Source organism: Palaemon carinicauda, unplaced genomic scaffold (assembly GCF_036898095.1).
Source record: "Palaemon carinicauda isolate YSFRI2023 unplaced genomic scaffold, ASM3689809v2 scaffold234, whole genome shotgun sequence".
Lineage (NCBI taxonomy): Eukaryota > Metazoa > Arthropoda > Malacostraca > Decapoda > Palaemonidae > Palaemon > Palaemon carinicauda.
In genome coordinates this window covers 126,371-147,979 of record NW_027169965.1, presented here as the reverse complement: position 1 = coordinate 147,979, position 21,609 = coordinate 126,371, and the positions used below count along the sequence as shown (strand labels likewise).

Genomic DNA, 21,609 nt, shown 5'->3' with positions numbered 1-21,609 from the left:
CAATCCTGATAATAAAGAATTGGGAAAACAAAGTTAAAATGCCCAAATTAAGATAAATCATGGGAAAAATACATAGATGATGTTTGTGACCTATGCAAAGACAAAATAAATATTGCAGAACATTTATTTGCATCCAAAATTGAGTAAAGTTAAAGGAACAGGATACAATATAAACCTAAATAATCTGGGCCATGAATCTGAAAGAAGAACTTAAAGTACCATAATTATGGCTAAAACTGACAAAATATATCCCAGCTGATTTCAAGGTACATTAGGATAAGATTAAAACTAAAGATCTTTACTAAGATTTGCTTACTTTACAGGAAAATATCTCGATTGGATTACTGAATATAAGTTTAGAGGCTTTGCTCCTGTCAAACTTATTTTGCAAAGTGAGCAATTAGGAATCAGGAACCATGACTTTGACCAGAGTATTAGATGTGTAGGTGCAAAGAGCTTTACTCTGCAGAAAGTTCACTGTCACAAGTTGTACAGAGAGCACAACTTGTGTATTCTCATAGCAGCTCTTCTAGGAGAAGGACATTCCATAAAATCAAACCATTGTTCTTTGAATTGGACAGTACCTTAGCCTCTGTACCATGGTCTTTCACTGTCTTACTTTTGGAGTAGAGTTCTCTTGCTTGAGGGTACACTCAGTCACTCTATTTCATCTTATTTCTCTTCCTCTAGTTTTTTTTTAAAGTTTTAGTTTTTTTTCTGGTTTATATATGAAATATTCATTCTCATGCTGTTACTGTTCTTAAACTATTTCATTTTAATTTTCAATTATTTTTCGTGTAGTTTCCTTATTTCCTCTCCTCACTGGGATATTTTCCCTATTGGAGCCCTTGGGCTTATAGCATTCTGCTTTTTCAAATAGGGTTGTAGCTTGGCAAGTAATAATGTTAATGATAATAAGATATTAGGCTATATATCTGTTTTTAATGCTAAATTCTTTAATTCTATGCTACTGCTTCTAAATTTTCTGAATTCTGTGCTATTGCATCTAAATTTTCTTAGTTCTTTACAGAGAAATAAATGCTCTGTCGTATCATATGCTTCACTACACAACCCACAAAGCATATCATTTTCTTTCCCATTTGTATAATTTTCTTTCCCATTTGTATAATTTTCTTTCCCATTTCTATAATTTTTTTCCCATTTATATCATTTTCTTTCCCATTTCTATAATTTTCTTTCCCATTTCTATAATTTTTTTTCCCATTTCTATAATTTTCTTTCCCATTTGTATAATTTTCTTTCCCATTTCTATCATTTTCTTTCCCATTTCTATCATTTTCTTTCCCATTTCTATAATTTTCTTTCCCATTTCTATAATTTTATTTTAGTTTTATCATAAGCAACTTTGTTTTTATTACTATGACTTCTTCCTAAAAGTGTTAAGCTCACGTATCTCTTCTAACATTACCATTCATAAACCTTAACTTTATCATTTTAAAAGAAAGATAAAAGAATTTTAACTGCCACATGAAGAGGGAAATAAGAAAACAATGTGAAATATCTTATCTAAGGAAGAAATATATAAAAAGTAAAGAATAACTGCTCACTCCGCAAAATAAGTTTGCGGCCACTCAAGAAGAAGAAGAACCGCACAAGCGCAAAGCTTCTTTAATAATGTAAACAAAGTCACGTTTTGAATATGAAAAGTGAAAAAAGTGACGGTAACTCGGTAAGCGTTATTTAACTTATTTTATGGTTAACCTGTCGTTTTTATTGATAAAATGACATGCATAATAACGTAGGATATATTGTAAATAGGAATTGTAAGGGATGTTATAACCAATGAAGCCATTAGGCTAATAATCGCTTCATTTCTAAGGCTAGACTGGGCGCGTGGAAGCCTTTGGGAGATAAATAACATTTACCTCATTACGTAAGATTTTTAGAGATTTAGACATTTATTATAGACATTTTACGTCATTCCTTAACTGAGATAGCCCATAGATCCTATGCAATAAGTGATATTGAATGTGCATCATCAATAGCTGCTAGTAGGCTGAACCATGGACCTCTTAAAGGAATCATTATGCACAAGGAGGGTTGCCTACCTAACCTAACACCTCTATTAACCTAAATTCCTCCAGTTTAATGTATTCCAACTCCTGATACCTTGAAGTACCTTAAACAGTCCATGGGTAAAGATTTAGGAGCCTTTGTATATCAGCGGCCATTTCCTCCCGCATGCATAGAAAATGGGAGAATTTTCTTCACGTTTTCCAGTCGTTCATCGACATTTGTTTGGAGTGATGTTCGAACATGTGAATGGCGTATTTGGGTGTTCAAAGAAAGCCTGTTCTCCCCTGATTTTTGTGGGCAGGGTTTTATTGTCCACAAACCTTATGCATTTATGGCTTTGACCACCTCTTTGAACCGTTTTTATCAGGCAGGTGCAACAATGGGGTTCGACAAACCGTTCGACTGTGTAAATCCCGCTTAAGGCATGACCGCTATGCTATAAAAACTGCTCCTTGTTGTGTAAAAACTCTACACAAGATCACCACCTGATTTAAACTTCCCAACCTAACCTACAAGCCTTGTCTTATGCAAATTCCTTTTGCTGGGTAAAGTCCGTAACACTCGATAGTTTTAGATTGATTGGTTTAGAAAATCATTCACAAGTATCAGGCCGAACTTCGTCGCTCTTGGAGTGATGCGTTGCCATCCTTGCGTCTTAAGGGCTAAGAACGGACATCTCCGACTCATGCTTGATGCTCTCAGTACCCTGTTCAAATTTTTGAAATACTGAATTCTAATTATTATGATTATTATTATTATTATTATTATTATTATTATTATTATTTGCTAAGCTGCAACCTTAGTTGGAAAAGCAGGATGCTATAAGCCCAGGGGCTCCAACAGGGAAAACAGCCCAGTGAGTAAAGGGAACAAGGAAAAAATTAATTGTTTTAAGAACAGCAACAATCTTGAAATAAATATTTCCTATATAAACTATAAAAACTTTAACAAAACAAGGAGGAGGAGAAACAAGAGAGAATATTGTGCCCGAGTGTACCCTCAAGCAAGAGAACTCTAAGCCAAGTCAGTGGAAGACCATGGTACAGAGGTTATGTCACTACCCAAGACTAGAGAACAATGGTTTGATTTCGGAGTGTCCTTCTCCTAGTAGAGCTGCTTACCGTAGCTAAAGAGTCCCTTCTACCCTTACCAAGAGGAAAGTAGCCACTGACCAATTACAGTGCAGTAGTTAACCCCTTGAGTGAAGAAGAATTGTTTGGTAATCTCAGTGTTGTCAGGTGTATGAGGACAGAGGAGAATGTCTAAAGAATAGGCCAGACTATTCGGTGTGTGTGTGTGTAGACAAAAGGGAAAATGAACCGTAACCAGAGAGAAGGATCCAATGTAGTACTGTCTGGCCAGTCAAAGGACCCCATAACTCTCTAGCGGTAGTATCTTAACGGGTGGCTGGTGCCCTGGCCAACCTACTACCTGTAAGAAAAAACCCTTTGGCAATTTCCCGTCAAGTGTGGTCTGATTGGGTCGTTTTAAGTTCTATCTATCTGGTAAGTACTTACTTACGGTATTTAAAACATTCTGAACAGTTTTTATTAGATACGAGTTTGTGATAGGGTTGAAAATAAGGGAGTTAAGTGGCTTGTGGCCATCATACATACACCACAAACTATCTAAAAAAGGTGCTTGGATAAACTGATGTGAGATGTTACCACCAAATAACTTCCCTTGGCCCCAATGCCAGGTCCTATATCCCGAATTTCACATCGCACATAAGTGTATTAGTCACGGTTACTAATGTACGTGGTGGGCTATGTTTGAATATTTTGTTACCTATTTTAAATTTTGTCTTAATATAACTGACCATTTATGCTTATTATGTGTAGTGTAGGTAAGAAAGAGTTACTTAGGGAGTTGTTACCACCTGTTATCTGTTTACGTAGCAATAAACTATGCTGTAATTGTCACCAGCCAATCTATATATGAAAGGAGACGCTATCAAAGATTATCATAGAACTAAGAACATTGGTCTAACTTCACTGTGCAGAGTTTAATGAACAATGTGTAAGAATGGGGCACCCATCCTAGTCAGGTTAGGCAAGTGGTGTTGCTCCCCTAGGTTGGGTTAGAAGTTTACCATGAGATTTCAGTTGTTCATATGTAAAGATTGTTTTAGTAACTTATAAAAGTATAGAATTGAAGATGTGTTAGATCGAGGATGAAGGTTATATCTAAAGGTAGATGTGGGGAATAGTAGCCAGACCTTTTGCAGTATTGTGTAGCCTACTGGGAATATGACAGTCAATTCTATTAGCCAGGTAAGGTAAGTGTCTGGCTACTGGCATTCGCACCTGAAAATTTTTACATGTTTAATGTGCTGTGGCAGTATCATTCAACTACAGGCCTATGGTATGAAATTGAAACCTCGTCAATAATATTGCATGGTTTTATGATACCCAGTGTAAAGTTTTGTATGGTGGCTGCTCTACATATTTCAAATTGAAGAATTGAAAGAAATTCATAACAATCCAAGCCTTTTTCTTCATAGCAAAATGTGCTCTATTGCTACTGTTTTCTCATACAGTAATGCTTTTTATAAAGCAACAACAGCAGGCATAAATCCTTTCATTACTATCAAAGTTAAGAATAGGTTTTAGTAAATACTGTACAGTATTGCTTCTTATAAACTTACTTCGTTTGTACGGACAGTATACTGTTTTTGAGCAATACTTGTGTCAGCTTGGTCATAATAGTATATTTGATCTGAGGTATCAATGAGAAAAACAAACATTTTGAACATTTACGATGGGTTACCTGACGGGCGGACTGTCAATAAAGTACTGTAAGTTTGTTTTGACTCGTATATTGTTACACAGTAGCCGTGGTAATGAAAATTACTTTTACACATCATGGTAAATAAATTATTTACAAAATGAAAGAACTTCTTAAGTCTGTTTCTTTTGGATGTAAAGTTTTAGCATGAAGGAGATATATAGGCAAAGTGGCATCAATAATAAACAATAGAGTATTTCTTGGTGCAAAATAGACACTGTAAGGACAGTGAGACGAGCTATCTCCAACAACAACTGACAGTTTATTCAAACAGGTGCGAGAATATAATACAAGGTGCGGATGGCAATGTAGCATGCGCGCTGGCGCCAATCTGGCTTGAACCAACTGCCACAAAATGTGTTTTTTCACACGTACAAATACTTGAAATACAAGTCAATAGAAATATGTAGTGAAATGATAAATACCTGAAATTGTAGCTCTGAGGGAGCGGAACAAATATATACAGTTAGCCACAGTGGGGCGAAAGGGGAATTTAAATGAAATGGAGAATTCGATGGGAATGCTGGACAACGGAGGGAGCGATGTCCTTACAAGTACTCCCCCCCCCCCAAGACATCAGGCGGCGTAGAAGGCTGATGAGGTTAGTCTTCGTATCGTTTCGGGCGCCGTAGGGTTCCTCTTGTTCTTGAACGAAGGGCGCGTCAGCGGTCGGCATATGGATCGCTACCTCTCGTCGTCGTTTGTTGCTTTTCTTCTCATTGGGCGCCTTGTTTTGAGGTGGCACTCTGGATCTGCCAGGTCCCGCGGAGGCAGTGTCGCTTCCTTCGAGAAACGCCGGTTTCACGCGGTCTATTGAGACCCAGTCCTCTTGGCCATGCACGTCGAGAAGGAAGGCTTTCGTCATTTTCTTTATTACTTGGTAGGGGCCTCGATAGGGTCTCGTTAGCGGCTGTCGATGTGCGTCGACACGGACGAAAACATAGCCACAGTCGTCCAGGTTTCTCAGCTTGAAATACTTAATTCTGACCTGGTAAGTTTCAAGACATGGCCTGAACTTCCTGGCGATATCCCTAAGATGTTCCAGCTGCGTGTTGTCGGGTGATGTGGGAAAGAATTCGCCGGGAACTGCGAGTGCCTCTCCGTAAACCTTTTCAGCGGGTGATGGCTCGCCATCTGCGCGAGGGGCGGTCCGAAGGCTGAGAAGTACCCAAGGAAGTCATGATTTCCATTCTCCGTCGGTGTAGCTCGCCATCAGGGACGCCTTGAGGGCGCGACGAGTTTGTTCGACTATGCCGTTTGCTGCGGGGTTGTATGCTGTGGTGCGGTGGAGTGTCGTTCCCATCAGGTTTGCCAGAGCGAGCCATATCTCTGACAGGAAAGCGGGGCCTCTGTCCGTCGTGATGTCGTCAGGAATGTCAAATCTGCTCACCCAGCTCGACAAAAGGGCTTCTCCGCATGCTTGGGTTGTAGCTTCGGTCATCGGTAATGCTTCCAACCACCTCATGGAGCGATCGATGATTGTCAGCAGGTAGCGAGCAGATCCCGAGGGCGGCAAAGGTCCCACGACGTCGATGTGGATGTGACCGAAACGTCTTTTCGGTTGGGGAAAATCACCTATCCCCGATTCGGTGTGATGGCCGATCTTGCTTGTCTGGCAATTGATGCATGTCTTCGCCCATTCCCGGGCATCCTTTTTGATCCCTGGCCAGATGAACTTTTCAGACAGGAGGCGAGCAGTGGTGCGTCCCAAGGGGTGTGAAAGTCCATGGATGAAGTCGAATATTTTTCTTCTGCAGGAAGCCAGAATCCAGGGATGTGGGCGGCCGGTGCTGGTGTCGCAGAGGATAGTTACTCCTGCCGGCCCGAGGGGAATTGCAGTTATCTTGAGCACAGATGGCCCCGTCAGGTGATTCTGTGCCTCTAGGTTGGTGTGCTGCTCGGATGCGAGGTTGGCGTAGTCAATTCTCAGGTGGATTGCGTCGATTTCAATCCTTGAAAGGACGTCTGCGTCTGGGTTTTTCTTTCTGGGAACGTAGCTTATGGTGCATTCGAATTCGGCGATTGCTGCTAGATGACGTTGTTGTCGGGAGGACCATGCGTCTGTCGATTTTGTGAAGGTGTGTACGAGGGGTTGATGGTCCGTCGCGATGGTGAAGGGTGTGCCCTCCAGGATGTGCCTGAAGTGTCGGACGGCGAGGAGCTCCCTGTCGAAGGTGCTGTATTTTGTTTCAGCGGGTTTCAGTTTTCTGCTGAAGAATGCCCATGGTGAAGGAGAACCATCGACGAGCTGTTCCAGCACAGTCCCACAGGCGACGTTGCTGGCGTCGGTCGTCAGTCGCAGAGGGGCGTTGTCGTCGAAGTAAGCCAGGGTGGTGGCGTTTGCGAGGGCGTCCTTTGTCCGGGTGAATGCGTCTTGTTGTGGGGAACCCCACTCAAGTTTCTTCTCCTTTCCCTTCAGGACTTCGTCGAAGGGTGTCAGGGTCTGTGCGATGTTGGGGATGAAGTGCCTGTAGTAATTGACCATCCCCAAGAACTTCTGAAGTTAGCGGGTGGTCGTAGGTATCGGGAACTTTCTGATGATGTCCACCTTGGTTGTCTTGGGTTTTACCCCACTCGAGGACACGCGATGACCGAGAAAGTCCACTCCTTCGGCGCTGAACGTGCATTTGTCGAAACGTACAACCAGGCCATTCTCCTGCAGGCGTTTGAGGACGGCGCGGACTTGCCTCTGGTGTTCCTCCTTGGTCCTTGAGAATATCAGGATGTCGTCGACATAGCAGACGCAGAATGGTAGGTCACCCAGGATGCTATCCATTAGGCGTTGGAAGGTCGCCCCCGCATTGCGTAGGCCGAAGGTTGAGTATGCGAAGGTGTAGGATCCGAACGGTGTCACAATGGCAGTTTTCGGAATGTCCTCTGGAAATACGGGGACCTGGAAGTAAGACTTGAGAAGGTCCATCTTGGTGAAGTATTTCGCGCCATGCAATGCATTCGTCAGGTCTTGCATGTTGGGCAGAGGGTAGTGGTCGGGTGTTGTGATGAGGTTGAGGCGCCTGTAGTCGCCGCAAGGTCTCCAGGTCCCGTCAGGCTTCTTTACCATATGTAGGGGAGATGCCCAGGGGCTCGATGCTTTCCTACAGATACCCATGCGTTCCATGTCCTCAAAGGCGCGTTTGGCGTCCCTCAGCTTCTGGGGCGGGAGGCGGTGGAATTTGGCGTGTGTAGGAGGTCCCGTCGTCGTGATGTGGTGGTAGATCCCGTGCTTGGAGGGGGATCCCGGCGATTGGCAGAGCTCGGGCTTGAAAACGTCAGGAAATTCTTGCAGAAGGTCGGCATAGGGCTGCGTCTTAACAGCAGATACGGACATTGTGGCAGGGGTGGCTCTTAGGGCGCGGGACCGGTAGGTTCCTGTGTCGATGAGGCGTTTCCCAGCAACGTCGACGAGTAGTCCGTGGGGAGCGAGGAAATCTGACTGACGTCAGCGATGGCGAAGGGCCAGGAATACGAACGGCCCATGATAGATATCCTGAGGACCCTAGTCCCATAACACCGCATGGGAGACCCGTTGGCGGCGACGAGCGAGGGGGCGTCTTTGCTGGGACCACGGTCTAGGTCGGCTTGTGACGGCGGGAACGTTGACTGCATAGCGCCGGTGTCGACCATGAGTCTATGGTTGGAGACGGTGTCGAGGATATAGAAACCATTCTTGCTTTGGTTTCCTGCAGCTGCGATGGTGGTAGGTGGTTTCTTCTGGCGTCATCTTCTAGGGAAATTGCATGGTGCCCCACATTTCTTGGCATCGCTGCCGAACTGCTTATGGTAGAAACATCACGCTGGATTAGGCCTAGGGCTCGGACGTGTCGGTTGTGGTGGTTTCCTCCTTGCCAGAGCGTTGATCTCGTCCTCGTCGTCAGGAGGCTTTGCTGAAGAGTCTATGGAAGAGCAGCTGAAGGAGGAGAATGAAGATGATACTGATGATGCCCCGAGGTGGGATGCTTTGGAGGCCTCGTGGAGCTTCTGAGCCTTCGACAGGAGTTTGTTCATCAGAAGTTTGTCGGCGTCCGTCAATTGGGCCCTTACGTCCTACGGCAGGCGTCAAAGGAAAATCTCGCGAGATAGGCTAATCTCGCGCCATCAGCCGTTGCTGTCGGTCTCGGGAAGCATTAGCAGGCCGGTCAACTCGTCCCACGCCTCGACAGGAGAGGTGTCACCCATGGGTTTGCCGGCGAGATCCAGGACTTTCTGTGCCCTTGCTGAAACGGAGAGTGAGTAGATACCGATGAGTTTCGTTCTCAGGTCGTCGTAGGAAACTTGGCCAGCGTGGGCGTCGAGCCATGGGGAAATGTTGTCGAATACCTCCTCTGGGATGGAGGTGAGACACGATGTCGGCCTTGGCGCAGAGTCGCTGAGCCTTGCGACTCGGAAGAGTACGTCTGCTCTCAGGAACCAGGAAGCGGTGTTGTGTTGAGAAAACGGCGACAGTTTGACTTTGGGCGTGGAGGCAAGGCTGCTGGGTGTGATGGGAAGTTGAGATGTCGGTTAAGCTCATCCTACTGCCTTACAAACGCACCGAGGTGTGGGAACACCAAAGGCCGAAGCTCACGCCTAAGGTAACGGAGTGAAAGAAGGTAGCACGGCCGTAATAAGTCCGTTAATGGCAAAGCCAAAACCGCTGATGCTACTTCAACTCCGGTGTCACCAGTTGTAAGGACAGTGAGACGAGCTATCACCAACAACAACTGACGGTTTATTCAAACAGGTGCGAGAATATAATACAAGGTGCGGACGGCAATGTAGCATGCGCGCTGGCGCCAATCTGGCTTGAAGCAACCGCCACAAAATGTGTGTTTTTTCACACGTACAAATACTTGAAATACAAGTCAATAGAAATATGTAGCGAAATGATAAATGCATGAAATTGTAGCTCTGATTGAGCGGAACAAATATATACAGTTAGCCACAGTGGGGCGAAAGGAGAATTTAAATGAAATGGAGAATTCGGTGAGAATGCTGGATGTCGGAGGGAGCGATATCCTTACAACCCTTGAATACTGTATATGATTTTATATGACGTAGGATCTTAAAGAACACCAAAATGCAGATTTATTTTGTTACAAACCTCCGTTATTAGCGGAGCTGGATACAGCTACTGTATTAAAATTTCAATGAGATGGCGGTAGTTACTGCTCACCCTACAAGCCACTGGGCTTCTATTTTGATTTTAGCTGCTGTAAGAGGGATATTAAGAAAGAAGCAACCCTCATTCTTCTTCTAGCCCACTATATTCTCAGGACATTTCGGGGACTCCGTTTTGGAACACATTGACAGAATCGCAAGGAGTATCAAGAACATTACCACTTGGGAAGACATTCCCACCTTGTACGCACGAAGAGGTTTCTTATTGGGAAAGTTTTCTTCCAAGAGAATACGTTTTGATATATGGTACTGGTGTTCTCACAATTGCTATCACTGCTTGCACTCGTATAAAACTGATCACGGGCACCGTTCTGTAGGATGCTGAGAGCTGTCCTCGGGCTTTTCCTTCAGGAGAAGTGTTCAATCAGTGAGCGTCGCAAGCGCATTGATGTTAACAGACTGCGTCATCTCAGTTGAGTGATCCCATGGGCAGGATAAGATAATAAAGTAAAAGAATACTGTAATAAAACAATATATCATTTAACACAATAAGCAAAATGACTTTTGGAATAGCCTGGTGTTTATTTCATACGAAACGGACTAATTGTTGACTTTTGTAGTTGGAAATCTTAGGGATTGGAGTCAGGTTAGGCTTACCCTAGGCCCAAATTTAACAGTTTTATTTGAAAACAATTTGATATACAAACAGCTTCCTGGGACATTCTAAATTTTTATTTCTGGGCTCGAACCTGTGCCGCCCAGTGAATAAGCTCCATTTAAGCACTTATTCTTAGGTAATTTACTGCTAAATATACCAGAGAAAAAATGTAAAGGAGTGCTAGGTTAACTAGCTCGCTCACCTATTGGTGTCGGTATAAAATTGGGCGTATATTCCAGAGGTCCCGCACTATTTAGATTAATCCACGACAGAGAACCCCAATAGAGGAGAGCCGTTCAACCTCACTCGGTACTACTACAATGCATCCGCTCAGAACCCAACTCCTTTTAGCACAACGATCAAAGTAACCCGCATTTTTCTGGTGCTCTCGATTTTGGATATTTTCTAGTGAATTATGGCTTCTTCGTCGGTTTCCCAGGAGACACCGTCTAAGTTAAGTACCAAGCTGGATTTTACTGTGTTTTGAGCAACCTAGATCGTTTAATATTTATATTATAGGAGTTATTCTCTTCGTTCACACCGATCTTGCTTGATTTCACTACAGTTGGTACTCCTGTTTTTGAGAGCTTTTAATTTTCACTTGCGGTGTTACTATGTGTATTATTTTTATTATCAAATATTATTTGTTATTGTGAATATTCATTATTTAGCGTTTAGAATCCTCGTGGTTCAAATTTTGGGCCGATATCATTTACGTATCGCTATGGCTGCCGACCGTGCTAAGGCGGCAATGTTATTTTAGCCATCAGGTGTGTCTTTTGTGATTTAATTATTTATGTTGCATGCCTTGCCCAAAAATTTTCAATGTGTTTATTCATATATTTAACGCTATTATTATTATTATAATGAATATTTGTGCCATTACTCCGTTTGATCTGTCTGATTGGGGATCGTCAGTTGGTAGCCCTGCTGCCTCGTATCACGTGATCCTCCCCCACGCTCCCCCTCTAGCTAGGTGGGAGGCTAGACTTCTCCCCCCTCCACTAAGGGACCGTTGCCTTCCCTCCTTTTAGAGGGGGTAGTTAAGTGTTTATGGACTTTGTCCTCCGGGTGGCCCGGCGGTTTAGTCTCTGTCTAGTCTGGTTGGCCACCGGTCTACAGAGTTGGATCCCGGTGTACCCTATTTTATATTCACTTTTCATTCTGGCTTATGTTATACGAAACCCTCCGGGTTCGATTGGCAGTTCTTAGTTACAGTTCCGCCCCCCTATTATTTTATAACATTTCCTATGATGATTATATATGACAGATCACTACCCCGGAGTCCCTAAAGGAATTGGTATTGAATATACCTTTATTTCCCGGCCCGGGGTCTACCCCACCCCGGGAAATCAGACACTATGTGTCTTAATTCCTTGTTTTTGCATCCTTTTTTATGCTCCCGGCTTGACCGGAATGGATGGCTATACTTTAGTTTCAAGTTAGACTTATGTTTAGGCCCGGGACCCCCGGTCCCGCCCCTATGTAAGAATATTATAGTTAAGCTCTAACCTTGCGTTAGACCTATGTTAGGCCCGGGTCCTCCGGACCCGCCCCTAAAAAAAAAAAAAAAAAAAAAAAAAAAAAAAAAAAAAAAAATTATTTTATTTTTTACAGTCTAATCTTGTGTTAGACCTATTTTAGGCCCTACTTAAAAGAATAGTATAGTTAAACTCTATTCTTGTGTTAGACCTATGTTAGGCCACTTATAGAATAGTAGTTAGGCTCTAATCTTGTGTTAGACCTATGTTAGGCCCGGGTCCTCCAGACCCGCCCCTAATTAAGAGAATTACAGTTTCTCATATACTATTCTTTTTACAGATGGTGCATTGTCTGACGCCGGCCTGTGCAGCTGTTCTGCACCAGCCTTGTGGCCACTCCGTCTGCCGATCTCACGCCCCTTGTGGGGTTCAACTGGAAGACGTTGTGGTATGGCACCCGGATAACTGTGTGATTTGCTTCGACCTCATCACTACCCTTGGTTCTGACTCGGTGAGTCCCGTTGGCTATATTGCCTTCTTATTTTATTTACTATTAGTAAGATATCTATGGTCTTGAAGGACCATTGGGAGTTTCCCTTTTATAATTCCCACTATTATTTCAGGCATCCCCGGAGCAAAAGTCTGCGGCTCGGGCCACACTGAAGGTGTGGGTTGGTGGTTTTGCCCGGAATGTAAAGTCTAAGCGGCCGTACGTCCTATCTGAGGACTACTGCACCATGGTTTACCCCAACGCCAAGTCTTCAGCTGCTGTGGCTAGGCATGTGGCAGCTCCCATCATTGCCCACATTGATGCCACTATAACGGGTCTCATCGACCCAGAGCAAGATCCATCGGACGCCCCCGGAGGTCTGGAGGACAATGTTGCCTCCATGAACCTGGACGTCGAACCAATGTTGCTAGACGAGCCGGATACAGGTAGGGTGGTAAGTGAGGCAGGTGTGTCCGGCGCTGAGATTCCTATCCTCAGCCCCGCTCTTTCTTCTTCTTCTGATCGCTCTTCCTTTCTTGGATTTTCTGGGGACCGTGATTCGTCTCAACGTTCATACCCGGTTCCCCCTAAGGATAAGTCTACTTCAAGGACCTTACCCAAAGCTCGCAAGCCTCACAAGACTTCTCATGGCTCTAAACCTGGTACAAACCCGTCTTCAAAGACCTCTGGTTCCTCCTCTAAGTCTCACGACCCGGGAGTTCCTTCCGCCCCTCCTGCTGCTAGCCCGGGCCTTTCCGAATCAGCTATGCTTCGCATCGTGTCGGAGATGCAGGAAAAGTTGGTTTCGGAGATGCAGTCGAGGATGGACACGATGTTCTCTAACTTCGGTCAGAGAATTGGGGCTTTAGAGCAAGGAGCTCCGGAGAGAGTCCAAAGCTCTCTCATACCGGATGCCTCTAAGCTCCCGCCGTTTGCCAAGAACAACCCCTGGCGGATGGCTCTTCATTCCCCGTTCTCAGACGGAATGTTGACTCTGGAGGGCCTTGGCACTCGCCCTCTAGAGGACTTTGAATTCTTTCCTCCGGGTCTGGCATTTCCATTTCATGGTTATGCCAGACTTACCGAGGAAGCTTTAGTCCGATTAGACAAGGTCCCCAAAGAGACGGTCATCTTCCCGAAGGAGCAAGCCCAATCTGTTTGGGCCAGATTTTTGAATGACATCGGCTGCACTAACACCATGCTGACGCCTCATAAAAGCTCCTTTACGATGTTCTTAATGGACAAGAACACCTTGACTCCATGCGTCAATAAGGTGGCAGAGCTTGCCTTTCAATATGCTCTGGAGGAGAAGCCCTTGCCTCCCATCCGAGAGGTGGATCCAATCTCCCTCCTTCTTCCCTCAGGTATTGAGTGTTGGGACAACGTCCATACCACCTTTACCTCCGGCAAGCTTGCAGCAGACTGTGCCTCAGTCTTGTTTAGTGAGAAGCTTCCCCGTCTCCCGGAATCTCTCATTAAACAGGAATATGATTCCCGCCTACGTGTGGGCCGTACTCTAAACCTGGCCACATCCACGGAGTCGATAGCCTTGACTTACGATACGGAGAGTATTTTTAAGTCTCTCAACAAGGCTACGCTACAGTCGTTATATTATGACTTATATGACTTTGCTACTGCTAAACGCAGATGTCGCAAGCATGTTCTAGCTGAGGCGACGATTAGGCATGAACCTAATAAACTCATCCGGTCCTCCTGTTGGGGTTCAAATCTCTTCCCCGAGGATCTCGTAGAGGAAGTCTTGGCGGAGGCCACTAGGGTTAATCAGAGCCTTAAAGCCCGTTGGGGTTTGACCCCTAAACGCAAGTATGACCCCGCAAATTATCAAGCCCGGGGTAGGAAGAAGCTTAGACCATATACCTCCACCCAGTTCAGGCAACAACAGAGTGCTTCATCCAACTTCCGGCTGCCTCTTCTTCCATCTTCTGTTGCCCCTGCACAGCCTTCCACCTCTCGGGCTCCTTCGGATGACTATGTCACCGTTCTGCTACCTAAGAGCCAGCTTTCTGGTGCCTCCGCCACTTCCCCTGCCTTTAACCAGTCCTACGAGGCTCATAGCTCTTCCCAGAGTTATGGTAGAGGTAGAGGCTACCACCGTGGCTCTAACCAGAACAAAGGCAGGGGAAGAGCCTTTCGCAGAGGAAAGAACTTCCGAGGCGGACGTGGAGGCAACTCCTCAAACCAATACTGAGGTGCAGCAGGTAGGGGGGAGGCTCTATGCCTTCCGCAACAAATGGAGGTTCAGTCCCTGGGCGTTCAGTATCATCTCCAAGGGACTAGGGTGGAGTTGGATTCAAGGACCTCCTCCTCCGAACAAATTTCGTCAACATTCCACTCCGGACCTGGTCGAATTTGTCCAGGAACTTTTACAAAAGAATGCCATACAAGAAACGAAACATCTGAAGTTTCAAGGTCGGCTGTTCAGTGTTCCGAAGAAGGATTCAGACAAGAGAAGAGTGATTCTAGATCTATCCCTTCTCAACTTGTCCATTCAATGCGACAAGTTTCGAATGCTTACCGTCTCGCAGGTGCGGACCTTACTTCCCCGTGGGGCCGTCACCACCTCTATCGATCTTACAGACGCCTACTATCACGTCCCGATAGCGAGACACTTCCGTCCGTACCTAGGCTTTCGCTTAGGGGACAAAAGTTACTCCTTCAAGGTGATGCCTTTCGGGCTCAACATTGCCCCAAGGATCTTCACAAAGCTAGCAGAAGTCGCTGTTCAGGAACTCAGGAATCAAGGGATTCAAGTAGTAGCCTATCTGGACGACTGGCTCATTTGGTCAGACACCTCCCAAAATTGCCTAAAAGCCACTCACAAAGTCATCCATTATCTTCAATCTCTAGGCTTCCAGATCAACTTCAAGAAGTCCCGTCTTCTTCCAAAATCGAAGTTCCAATGGCTCGGCCTGCAATGGGATCTTATATCTCATACTCTGTGTCTTCCCAGACCCAAGAGGTTAGAGATTGCAAGAAACACCAAACGCTTTCTCAAAGACAAAGTAAGTTCCAGACGGCTTCAAGAGAAGATTCTGGGTTCCCTTCAGTTTGCCTCAGTGACGGATCTTCTTCTGAAGGCAAAATTGAAAGATATCAATCGTGTCTGGCGTTCGAGGGCGAACCGGAAGCTCCGGGACAGGAAAGTCCGCCTTCCTCCCATTCTACGGGAAAGACTTCTTCCTTGGACAAGAGCAAACAGTCTGTCAAAGTCAGTTCCCCTTCGATTTCCGCCCCCGGAATTAATCATTCACACAGACGCATCCCTATCAGGTTGGGGCGGCTATTCTCAGCTCAAGAAAGTTCAAGGTCTTTGGACTCCCTTGTTCCGCCATTTTCACATCAATGTGCTAGAGGCCATGGCAGTTCTTCTAACCCTGAAACGTCTCGCTCTTCCCAAGAAACAACACCTTCGTCTGGTCCTCGACAGCGAAGTGGTGGTCCGCTGCCTCAACAGAGGCGGGTCAAAGTCAGGGCCTCTGAACCATGTTCTAATAGCCATATTCTCCCTAGCAGCCTCGAACCGTTGGCATCTTTCAGCTGTCCACCTGGCGGGAGTCCGGAATGTAGTGGCAGACGCCCTGTCCCGGACCTCCCCTCTAGAATCGGAATGGTCACTCGATCTAAAGTCATTTCGGTGGATTCTCTCTCAGGTTCCCGGTCTCCAAGTGGACCTCTTCGCCACGGAATCCAACCACAAATTGAGAGTATATGTGGCTCCCAATCTAGACCCTCAGGCTTACGCCACAGACGCCATGTCACAGAATTGGGACAACTGGGAAAAGATTTATCTCTTTCCCCCGGTGAATCTTTTGCTGAAAGTTCTAGACAAACTGAGATCCTTCAAGGGACAAGTAGCCTTGGTCGCACCCAACTGGCCCAAGAGCAACTGGTATCCTCTCCTGCGGGAGTTGAGACTATACCCTCACCCGATACCCAATCCGGTTCTGTCTCAGATAGTACAAACACGCGTTGTGTACGCTTTCTCAAACATTCAGAGCGCCCTAACTTTATGGACTTTATGAAGTTTGCGGCTATGCATGGTGCCAATATTGATCCTCAAAACACCTTGTTCCTAGAATCAGATAAACGGGATTCCACCATCCGTCAGTATGACTCTGCAGTTAAAAAGTTGGCAAAATTTTTAATAGACTCAGACGTGAACTGTATGAACTTGAACCTTACAGTCACTTTCTTTAGATCTTTATTAGAATCAGGTCTGGCAGCCAATACTATCACCACTATTAAATCGGCTCTGAAAAAGATCTTCCTAGTGGGTTTTAACATAGACTTAACCGACTCTTTGTTAGCTTCAATTCCGAAAGCTTGTGCCAGACTGAAACCGGTTACTCGTCCTACCCCGGTGACCTGGTTCCTTAATGACGTACTCAAATTGGCTTCTGATACCATTAACAGTTCTTGTGATTACATGCCCCTTCTCAGGAAAACACTTTTCCTAGTGAGCTTGGCTTCCGGGGCAAGAATTTCTGAATTGGCAGCCTTGTCGAGAGACCCGGGTCATATTGACTTTCTGCCTTCAGGAGAGGTCCTTCTTTCTCCTAACAAATTCTTTTTGGCTAAGAATGAAGACCCTCAAAACAGATGGACCTCCTGGAAAATTGTTCCCCTCACGCAAGATCCGTCGCTGTGCCCTGTCACTACTCTTAGGTCTTATCTATCCCGGACCTCCTCTAACTCCTCGGGGCCTCTATTCGTTAGAGAACAAGGCGGTACCATTACTATTAAAGGGATCAGGCAACAAATTTTGTATTTTATTAAACAAGCTAACCCTGACTCTTTTCCTCTTGCACATGATATCAGGGCGGTTGCCACCTCGGTGAACTTCTTTCACCACATGAATTTTACAGACCTTTCCAGGTATACAGGGTGGAAATCACCGTCAGTGTTCAAGAAACACTACCTTAAACATTTGGAAGCCCTAAAATTTTCTACAGTAGCCGCAGGGAGCGTAGTTACTCCCGAGTAACTCACAGGTTAATGCCTTGACTCTTTATCTCTCCCTCTTACCTGCCTCATTTATACCCTATTGTATTCGTTGGTCTCGCACCTGAATACTGTTATTATATTTGTAAATTTTTATGCTCCTGAGTATCTGTATATATTATCACTCACGGCATTATTATACCTACCTTATTGGATTTATGTTCATATTTAAGATACCCTTATAATTGTTTTTTGGTACTCATCTCTGATTAAAGCATCCTGTATTTCTCTTACGCTTATGTTTTTTCCTTTATTTTGCAAGTTTGGTGACATTTTTCTCTTGTATAGATTCACTGGGCGGCACAGGTTCGAGCCCAGAAAAGGGATTTTGACGTAGGAAAAATCTATTTCTGGGCGAGGGACCTGTGCCGCCCAGTGAACCCTCCCAGCTCCTCTCCCTTGGAGTCCCCAAACTTTGGGTGCTAAGGAGTTGGGTTCTGAGCGGATGCATTGTAGTAGTACCGAGTGAGGTTGAACGGCTCTCCTCTATTGGGGTTCTCTGTCGTGGATTAATCTAAATAGTGCGGGACCTCTGGAATATACGCCCAATTTTATACCGACACCAATAGGTGAGCGAGCTAGTTAACCTAGCACTCCTTTACATTTTTTCTCTGGTATATTTAGCAGTAAATTACCTAAGAATAAGTGCTTAAATGGAGCTTATTCACTGGGCGGCACAGGTCCCTCGCCCAGAAATAGATTTTTCCTACGTCAAAATCCCTTATTTAGGACCTCCTCGTTCCTTACCTACCCCAGAAGATTCCCAGGACACTTCGGTGACGCCAACGTTTAGAAGAACGTCGAGAGAATCACCGGGATTACCAAGAAAATCTTTGTACATTCTGATTACTGCTTCTTTCTAGAATTTCCATTCTATGATATCGTTGAAAGAAAAACCTATGATCGTTTTCATTGCTTGTACGGAATACAAGATTTTCCCATCACAAGCGCCTAGGTTTCCTTATAGTTTTTCCTGTGTACAGTATCCTGTCTTCATAAGAACGTTCTGTCTGCGTTCTCTCCCCTCAAGACAGGATTCCTTACGCTTTTTCTCTGTGATCGTCGTTTGCCATGGGATTGACCTCATACAGCGATCGGGAACGTATCAGCAGTAACACGATTATTATTATTATTATTATTATTATTATTATTATTATTATTAATTTCTAAGCTACAACCCTAGTTGGACAAGCAGGATGCTATAAGCAGAGGGGCTCCAACAGGGAAAATAGCCCAGTGAGGAAAGGAAACAAGGAAAAGTAAAATATTTTAAGAACAGTAATATTAGAATAAATATTTCCTATATAAACTATAAAAAAACTTTAACAAAACAAGAAGAGAAATTGAAAACCTTGCAATTTTAAACCACATGATTTGAAAACATGATTGAAGGCCTTGCAATTTGAAACCACAGTACTTAAAGCCACATGAACGGAATTTATGCTCATTCTTCAAGTGAAAGTTACTTTGAGTCGCCAGAGAACAAACTGGTCTCCACTTATCTGTTCCTTCCCAGTGCTCCCAGTCCAGAGATCTTCCACCTTTTGAGATCTTTGGATGCGCTGAGGACGTTTCCCGTACTACTGTAGATCTTCCTGCGCTCAGAGTCCAGCCCGGGATGTGAGATCTTAACCCTTTTACCCCCAAAGGACGTACTGGTACGTTTCACAAAAGCCATCCCCTTACCCCCATGGACGTACCGGTACGTCCTTGCAAAAAAATGCTATAAAAATTTATTTATTTTTCAAATTTTTGATATTTTTTTTTGAGAAAATTTAGGCATTTTCCAAGAGAATGAGACCAACCTGACCTCTCTATGACAAAAATTAAGGTTGTTAGAGCAATTTAAAAAAATATATACTGCAAAATGTACCTGGAAAAAAATAACCCCCTGGGGGTTAAGGGTTGGAAATTTCCAAAGAGCCTGGGTGTAAAAGGGTTAAGGTGAAAATTACCTTGAGTCGCCAGAGAACAAATGCACTGGTCTCCACTTATCTGTTTCTTCCCAGTGCTCCCAGTCCAGAGATCTTCCAACTCTAGGTCTTTGGATGCGCTGAGAACGTTTCCCGAACTAGATCTTCCTGCGCTCAGAGTCCATTCCGGGACATGAGATCTTAACCCTGTTACCCCCAAAGGACGTTCTGGTACGTTTCACAAAAGCCATCCCTTTACCCCCATGGACGTACCGGTACGTCCTTGCAAAAAAATGCAATAAAATTTTGTTTTTTCAAATTTTTGATAATTTTTTGAGAAAATTCAGGCATTTTCCAAGAGAATGAGACCAACCTGACCTCTCTATGACAAAAATTAGGGCTGTTAGAGCAATTTAAAAAAAATATACTGCAAAATGTGCCTGGAAAAAAATAACCCCCTGGGGGTTAAGGGTTGAAAATTTCCAAATAGCTTGGGGGTAAAAGGGTTAACACGCTTGTTTGAGCAATGAGGGTTAGAACAGGCGACATCTCAGGTCCTATATTAGCACTCGTGCTATCATCTAGGAGACAAGTTGTGCTAGCTGATGCTATGTTTCTATTAAAGGTCTCAGGTCTCAGGTTAGGAAAAATACATAATACTTTTTAAAAAAAATTTATATTTCTTTTTTTGTATCAGTTGGAATACAGTATTGCGTAGTTATTAATTTTCTTTCATATTTGGGTTACTAATACTGAGATTGTAAATTATATCCCCTGAATTTTTGGTCTTGTTTTCAATTCTTTAGTTTTTTTATTCATCTGTTCAAAACTAGTTTGCATAGCTTTGATAAGACTAACTGAGGGCTCGGTAAAAGTCTAAACTTGCAAATGTAATCAATAGCTAATACTAATTCCTTTTGAAAGGAAAATTCAATGCTTGCTTTACTTGAGCATTCAGAGCATATTTTAATTATTTTAATTATTCTTTTTTTAATTCCAGATTTCTACAAGCAAAGAATAACCATTTGCGTGAACAGGAAGCTGAGGTTGATGAGCAGCGGTCTTTGATCCTAAGCCCCAAAATGAGAATGGTTTTCTCTCATGCCAAGATAAGTACAACTCTGCCAACTCTTGAGTTCAATCTACTCATGGCCACTGTTATCTCAGCTGATGGAAGAATAGCAAAGGGTATGACCAGCCCATGGCTGTTCCACACTCATTTTCCCTTCCAAAATAACTTTGTGCCAGTGGCAGCGTGGGGGCCCAGGTTTATTGAGGCCCTTAATATACAACGTGACTGGCTGATAAGAGATGAAACAGTTGGAAGAGCTTAAACAACATTCTAGCCTAGTGTCCCTTTTTGTCAAGCAGCCCTGAATCACAGTACCTGTGATGAGAGCCAAGTACCTGGGAATGGTCATCGATACAGAAGAGGAATTGGTTCAACTGACATAATGGCGGGATCAAATTGTCATCCTTAATCGAGCAGCTGTCCACTCTATAAGAGATTACCAATGGAAATCCCAATGGACAACAAAAATCATATTCAGATGAATATGCTGTGGTAAGTAGTGTGGATATGACTTAAACAAGCCGTAAGCAAACACTGTGTTCCCTTTTCTGTTTTCTAATCTTTTGTTAGTTTTCAAAAAGCTTTGAATATTTTGTGCTTCATAAACCCTTTTTTATTCCTACACACAATACAAACGTTCGACTTCGGCAAGGCTGGAAACGGCCGGTTAAACTTCTAACGAGGTAATACTGTTGTAGTTGGCGGGTGGCGAGTAGGCCACCCCCAAGGTAGCATAACATTTGCTTTGACTTAAGCCACTGAAGATTAAGACGTACTTTTCGGTGTCATTGTGCTGTTGTGGCCTCTCCCCTGTGAGTGTGTTATTATCAGCTTGCACGATTCAGAGAAGGTCTTCAAGTTCTCCCTTCTCCCGTGTCATCTTTGCTGAGTATTTGCCGTAATTCTGAAGGAAAACGAGTAGAAGTAGTCCAGGAAGTCCGACCAACAGGAGTTATGCCCTACCGTTTCTCTCCTGTTGGAGAGACATTGCTGGTTGCAGTAGTTTCAGAAACCTCCCTTCTTGAGTGAGTTCTAAGTGTTGTCTAATGGCG

General features: G+C 44.2%; 1 long non-coding RNA gene across 2 annotated transcripts in view; it reads left to right on the top strand.

Moving 5' to 3' along the window:
* Nucleotides 1-1,647: 1,647 nt before the first annotated feature.
* The window catches only part of LOC137636119 (uncharacterized), a 36,850-nt gene continuing 16,888 nt past the window's right edge, over nt 1,648-21,609 (top strand). For both annotated transcript variants that reach the window (XR_011042945.1, XR_011042944.1), the window contains exons 1-2: nt 1,648-1,690; nt 20,486-21,049. This is a non-coding gene — a long non-coding RNA (uncharacterized lncRNA). The remainder of the gene's footprint in view (nt 1,691-20,485; nt 21,050-21,609) is intronic.